Source organism: Antedon bifida, chromosome 2, assembly GCF_963402885.1.
Source record: "Antedon bifida chromosome 2, ecAntBifi1.1, whole genome shotgun sequence".
Lineage (NCBI taxonomy): Eukaryota > Metazoa > Echinodermata > Crinoidea > Comatulida > Antedonidae > Antedon > Antedon bifida.
Genome location: NC_136227.1, coordinates 22,054,277 through 22,061,992, shown reverse-complemented (window position 1 = coordinate 22,061,992; position 7,716 = coordinate 22,054,277).

Sequence of the window (7,716 nt, the reverse complement as noted above, 5' to 3'; positions counted from 1 at the left end):
TTGACAGAATATTGATTGAATTCAGCTAAATACTTTAACATTGATTTATATAATAAAGGCATACTACTGTAATGTGTTTCTTTATATTTTACATTTGATATATTTTCAATAACCTCTCTTGGACCTATTTTGTTAAAATACATTTTAGGTAAACACTTCCATTTTGAAGTGTCATCATTGTACAATTTTTTAAGCCATGACATTTGTAGTGCCTTGACTTGAGATCTGAAGTCTGGAGCATTTACTCCACCACTTTTATAATCATTGATTAATGTTAATCTTTTTATCTTTTCTGTTTTATTATTCCAAATAAAATCAAATACAATTTTATCGACTTCATTTAAAACGCATTCAGGGGTATCTATAATACTTGCGTTGTAGATTAACTTTGCTAACCCAAGTGTTTTTAAAATCATAACTTTGCCAAATATCGAGAGGTTTCTTTTGTGCCATGTATCAAGCATTTTTTTAAAAGATTGAATTTTTTCAGACCAGTTTTTAGTAAAACATATTTCTTTGTCATGGCCAACATGTATACCTAGAATCTTAAAACTACTGTACACCCAATTGATGTTGAACAAATTTTCGTTCTTCTTTCTGTTTTTCCAACGCCCTAACCACATGGCATTAGTTTTTTCTTTGTTTAGCTTTAAACCTGATACTAGACCAAATTCAACGATTTTATCAATGCTATTCTTTATACTGTTTTCATTTTTTAGAAATAAAACTGTGTCATCTGCTAATTGTGCAATTTTGACTTCAGTTGTATAGTCATCCTTGCCTGGAAGGGCAATCCCTTCGATATTTTGATCACTTTTAATTCTTATAGCCATTATTTCTGCTACTAAAATGAATAGTAAGGCAGAAAGGGGACAGCCTTGTCTGATCCCTCTATGCATTTTGAAGCTTTTTGAACACCAACCGTTATTCATTATTACACATTCTGTATCTGAATACAGTACGTTCACCCATGAAATGAAAGAAGAACCAAAATTGAAAGAACTCAAGGTACTTACAAGAAAATGTCTATTTACAGTGTCGAATGCTTTACTAAAATCTACGCTAACAAGAGCTCCTGTTAACCTGCCGTTATCCATATACTGAATTACATCATTAATTAATCTTACATTGTCGCCACCAAAGCGACCTTTAATGTAACCTTTTTGGTCATTACTAACCATTTTTGATATAACCTTTTGTATTCGTTTTGTTAAAACCAATGCAGCAATTTTATAGTCTACATTCAAGAGAGTTATAGGTCTCCAGTTATTGAGATCATCATGGTCTCCCTTCTTATAAATTAAGTTAATTACCCCTCTTCTTTGTGATATTGATAGTTTCCCATCTTTAAAGCATGTATTAAGAGCATTACAGATTAATGAACCTATTTTAGGCCAGAAAAATTGATAAAATTCAACGGTAAGGCCGTCAGTACCGGGTGCTTTATTACGCTTCATTGACAAAATTGCATCTTTACACTCTAACAGTGTCAGTTCACCCTCACAAGATTGTTTTTCATCATCTGTTAATTTTGTTAAATCTGTTTCTTTTAGATACGTCAAAACTTTATCTTTTGTAATATTTTGATTTTGGTATAGATTTTCGAAGTGTTTCACCTCTTCCGAAAGTATGTCATTTGTTTTTTCGGCATAAGATCCATTGGGTCTTTTTATTTTCTTAATTTGTTTTGTTTTACCATTATTTTTTTCCAGACATAGAAAGTATTTACTGTTTGTTTCGCCCTTTTCTGTCCATTTTGTTCTTGAGCGAATTTGGGCGCCTTTTGCTTCAAATTCATAAATATCTTCCAACTCTTTAGTTTTCTTTTTAATTTCTAGTTCTATTGTTTCTTCTCCGTTTGTATCTATTAACTGAACATTTAGTTGATTGATTTCTTTTTGTAAATTTTCTTTTTTTCTATTTTTATAATATGTTTTTGTTTTTCCGTATTTGATTGAGTACTCTTTAATTTTAACTTTAATTAGTTCCCATTTGTCTACAGGATTAAGAGAATGCGACGATTTATCTATTATTTTGTTTACACCGTCAATAAAAATTTGATCAGTTAAAAGGTCTGAATTAAATTTCCATAGACCTCGACCACGTTTCTCTTCAGTTAAGTTAAGTTTAATTGATACTCCTTGGTGATCTGTGAATATAGCAGGTCTGATATCACATGAAGATACACACTATTTTTGCCGATTTCTGTTTTACAACCTTTCTTTAGTAATTTCATCATATTTATTCACTTTCAACCTCGAAATTGCGTTATACAAGCACGTCGAAAGTGATAGACTCATTCATTTATTTGATCAAAATCACATAAAACAAGTAAAAAGGTTCATGAATAAAACAGTATTTAAAACAACATATAAAACAATAATAAAAATATTTTAAAACACTAAAACCGTATAAAAACAATGTTTAAAATATTTTTTAAATCTTTAAAAACCATTAAAAATTCATAAAAAAAGATAAAAAGGGTGAGAAAAAGTGATTTGATCAGGAGTCCTTGAGGTAAAAGAAATTCAAAAAGAAGTTAAAAATAAGTTTAGATACTATGCCGTTTCGATGCGAGATTGTTTTTAACTGATTTTCTAAATACATTTACACTCTCAGTACTTTTTATCGTACTTGGTAATTTGTTCCATTCTTTAATTGCTGAAGCATAAAATGTGCCATCTATAACATCAGAAGAGATTGGTGGAACAAAATTAAAATAACTGTGTCGGGTACCATGTGCATGTTGGTTCTCAGCCTTTATAAAATTATTACTAAGATATGATGCTACATTTCTATACTGCATTTTGTGCACAGTGTTTAATTTTATTTGAGTCACCCTATCCTCAACACACAATAGCAGTAAGCTATCTAGTTCTTTTTGTTCTACATGAAATCGAGGACCTACAAGGCTATGCACATGTAAGTTAACACAATGGTGAAAACATGCTTAATTTTAAAATTAGTATAGATTTAGTGGATATGTGCGCTGTATAAATCTTATTATTATTATGTATGATTTATTATTATTTGTTCAATTTTATTTCTTAGTGTATAGATTATACGCATGATGTATAATGAAATCTAGAGAAAAAATAACTTATGTCTTTATTATTAAGTAACAAGGGTAGTTTTATGACATTATACGCAGAGTTATCTTTGATCGGATTGTGATACCGGCTATTGTATTTGCATTATTATAAATAATTTCATATATTATAAATAATTAAAGATTCTTGCAAAATCAATCAATATATCTTTTAAAAATCAATTATTTGTATTTAAATCAATGCATATAACCTATAATTCGTCATAGTGACAAATTAAATCAAGTTTTATTTAGAATTAAATGTGGTGGTCCTACAGTATATAATGTCACCCCACAACAGAATAGGCCTATGTATTATGTATTAAAAATGTACTACAACAGCTGTCGCATTTTCACACACTAAAAATAATATTGACTTTGCTTAGACCTACTCATAATTCCTACACATGTACCTTCATTATCAACATGATTGTATTTTTTTATATAAGTTAAAATTTATTGCTAATTTTAAAAACATCAGCTTATAACATCCTAATAACTATTTTTCAAAAGACTATTTTATATATGTATCATAAAGGAGATCATAAAACAGTGTTTAACAATTATTAAATATTTTTACTTAGCATAATCTATTGACTTTAAATATGGTGTACATAATAAATTTCATTCTTGTCCTTTATTAATTTATTTTTTAATACAAGTCACAGGCTGATCTTCACAAGTGTCTGAGGGTCTGTTTCTGCTGAAAAAAAAAAAAAATCGATTTTTCCTAAGTACCACAAACCACAGAATTGACCGCATTGCAACTGAAAATTTTCTTTGACGTTAATCGGTTATCCGGTAATCGCTTTTTAAAATCACGTCATCCATACCCACAACGCAGTTCAAGTTATAAAAGGGTAGGGCCTAGCTAGGCTATATATTTCTACCGAAAACAGGCCTAAAAAAAGACATGCAAACATCGTTAGCCTGGACTGGTGGGATGTAACGGTGGACTTGTAACGTAGAATCCTGGAGTCTCTCGGTATAATTCTCCCCCACAAAATAATAACAATTAAATGTTATCTCATCGGTCCACGTCGTTGTTTTGCTGATCGTCGTCGATCGTGCAAATAAACAGCATGCTTTGTGAGTGAGAGGGTTGCCATACTCTAGAGGTCAAAGTGTGGTCAATAATCGCTATTTGTGTTGCAGCTAAAAACTGCTCCGCAATAATCTGTTAAAACAAGAAATAATGTTTCACAGGTTTCTTCCAAGTAATCTCACAAAAGTCACGCTTGTGCCGGTAATTAAATCTAAATCAGGGAATATCACTGATAAAGGGGAATTATCAGCCAATAGCTTTGGCATGTGTAGCTTCTAAACTCCTAGAGTCTGTAATGATACAACATTGTGGTAATTCACTCCCATGACAACCAGTTTGCCTTCAAATCTGGTCACTCAACCGAATTGTGTATATTTGCTCTTAAACAGATTATCGAGCATTACAACAATCATGATAGCCCAGTTTATTGCTGCTTTTTGGACGCTAGCAAAGCTTTTTATAAAGTGAACCACTGGACACTTTTTAAGACCTTAATTGACAGGGGTACCCCTTCACCTGTAGTTAAGATACTTACTTACTTGAGATCATGGTATAGGAATCAGGAATTTGTTGTCAGGTGGGATGGTTCCGTTTCTGATTTTTCACAGTTCGTAATGGGGTTCGCCAGGGAGGCGTTATGTCCCCTTTACTTTACAATGTGTACACTGATCCGTTAACTGTTGAACTGACTAAGTCAAAAGAAGGTTGTGAAATTAACAGTCTTAAACTGAATTGCCTAAGCTTTGCCGATGACTTGGTTCTTTTGGCTCCGTCAGTGGCTGGCTTACAAAGCCTAATTGGACTCTGTGAAGGTTTTGCTATTGAGATTGACCATGATATTACTTTTATGAAACCAAATCCAAATGCTTGTTATTTTGCCCGAAAGTCCGCAACCTCAAAGGTGTTCCACGTATTACCTTAAATGGGGCACCTCTAAATGTTAATACTTCAATAACCTATCTTGGACATGTGAACAGTAATAATCTGAGTGATGAAAGTGACATCAAACATCAATATCAATCTATCTGCATTAGGGCCAACTCCCTATATAGAAAGTTTGGAAAAGAGTTACTGTGTCAGCATGTACTGTTCAACCTTATGGTGTAAATATAAGAGCACTCTGAGATCACTGAAAGTATATTATAAAAATGCTTTACGTTTGCTGCTGAAGCAGCCTAGAAATTGTAGTGCAAGCATGATGTTTGTCTTAAATGACGTCCCATCCTTTGATGAGTTCATTAGAAAATCTGTTTTTAGTTTTAAAATCATGTGAACGCAAGTAGTAATTCTTTGATCATGGCCATTAATAGCCACGTTCTTAATGTATCAAGAATCAACATACAATGGAATGCATTGTTGCATTGACTTTATATATTTATATATTTTTTGTTTTTGTTCTATGAGCTCTTAGATTAAGATTTTTTTTTTTCTTTCTTTTGCTATGGATATATTATGTCACCATGATATTCTGAAATAAAAAGATGAATGAATGAATATATGTTATTTTTTAATCGGTTATTTAATTTTGCGCCGTTTCTGCTGCCCAAAAATAATTGATTAAAAAAATTATACCGTTATTCCTGTTCAGCAGAAACAGGCCCTGAGAGACAATGTTGCTTGATAATTTACCTGCAAAATATGAAGTTTTTATCAAATAAAATATAAATCCATATCTTTTAAATGAGGAACCGCCACACATGGTCATGAAGATATAGTTACAATACATAAAGAATGTTGTTGATAATTCATTATAACAGTGATAAATAACATAAATGACCGTAACATTATACAGTCTTCTTCTTCTGAAATAACCATCTTTTTAAGACATTAGAGGGATTCCCTTGTAGCTGGAAATGATTACGCAAAAAAGGTATTTTAAAAATCATCATCAGCGAATTTCCTACCTTTAATTAAGTTATTGTATCTTTATTCTTATTCTTTATTTCTCTCTGTACACATTTGTGTAACAATTATCTCAAAAAGTTAAATTTTCAAAATATCTTTCAAATAATTGTTTTATTTTATTAATTTATGCGCCATTTTGTGCAGTGAAATCACATTATCAAATATATCTCTATAACTCATTGTGGATATGTGCGCTTTATTAGGTGATCATTTAGAATAAAATGATCACCTATTGTTATTGTATAAAATCTTTATTATTTTTTTTCTTTTTATTCTTTCTGTACACTTTTTGTGTAACAAATATCTCAAAAAGTTTAATGTCAATGATTACCAAAATTTCACAATGTCTTTCAAATACTTTAACTTAGCCATAATAATCTTTTCAGCGTGGTCACTCATCTGTGACGTCATTTATACGCCATTTTGCGAAATCACATTATCAATCATATCTCCATAATTCATTATCACATATTAATGAAATTCACTAAACGTAAACTTCAGGTCAAGGGTAAAAATATTAGCAAATAAAAACACACGCGCACGTAGGGTCATGCGCGTGAAATCGCGCGTTAAAAATTTAAAACGTTCAAAATTAAGTTTTGATCAATTTAGAGCATGAATTAGGCTATTTGCATGTTTCAAAAAATTACTGCGCAAAAACACGTTTTTGCGCGTGCGTACATAGGAAGCGTAAAAAATAAAATTGTTTTGTACAAATTGCATTCTACTCATCTTCCTTAATACATTCACCAAATTTGAGTCCATTCCGACTTAAAATAACGCTATATGAGCACGTTAAAAATGACAAAATGCGCACATTAATTGTACAAAAGTGCTAAAAATGGTAAAAAATAAGGCCTTTTTAAAATGAATATAACTCTTCAGAATGGAAGATGACCCCCATTTTTTTAAACTTATTATGGAAGTTAATGAGTTGTAGATATAAATGTATATACACATTAGACTTACAAAATGGTATGACGTCATCATTTGGCCACATGAATTTTTAAAATGGGGTTTTTTTCCATTTTGTCATAGACCACCATATTCAACAGAGCGCAAGTCGCTTATCTGTGCTCGATTTTTTAAAAATGTTTAATATATTCTACCTCAACCAATTATGTTACTCATGAGTTGCCAATATTTTCATTTTGATGACATCATCACGTCTTAAAATTTGAATAACGGTGGTTACGTAATTTTACCTACAACGTATAGTTGAATACCTTACAGTTCTTCTGAATTAAAGTTGACCTTGATGTTTATAACTTATTATGATAGCTGGTGAAATGTAGATATGAATGCATATAAAAATTAAGCCTATCGAATGTTATGAAGTTATCATATGGCCAGTTGAAGTTAAAAAGTAGTTTTTTCATCTCTTTCGTCAAAGTTATACACATTTTAAAGAGCGCGCACCGCGCTTCCACGTGCCAAATTTTCTTCCAATTGTTATATTTTATTGCTCAATTCATTATCTTTCGATATTGGTATCCAGAAGTTTATTTTGATAATGTCATCAGTGCCAAAAACTTAGAACATGATGTGTGTCCGTAATTTCACCAATGCTACACTGTATATAGATATAGAGTATACTGTACATAATGTGATATGGCATATAATAGGCACAACTAAGCACTATAAGCGTATAATAGGATGGCATACATCAACATTTTCC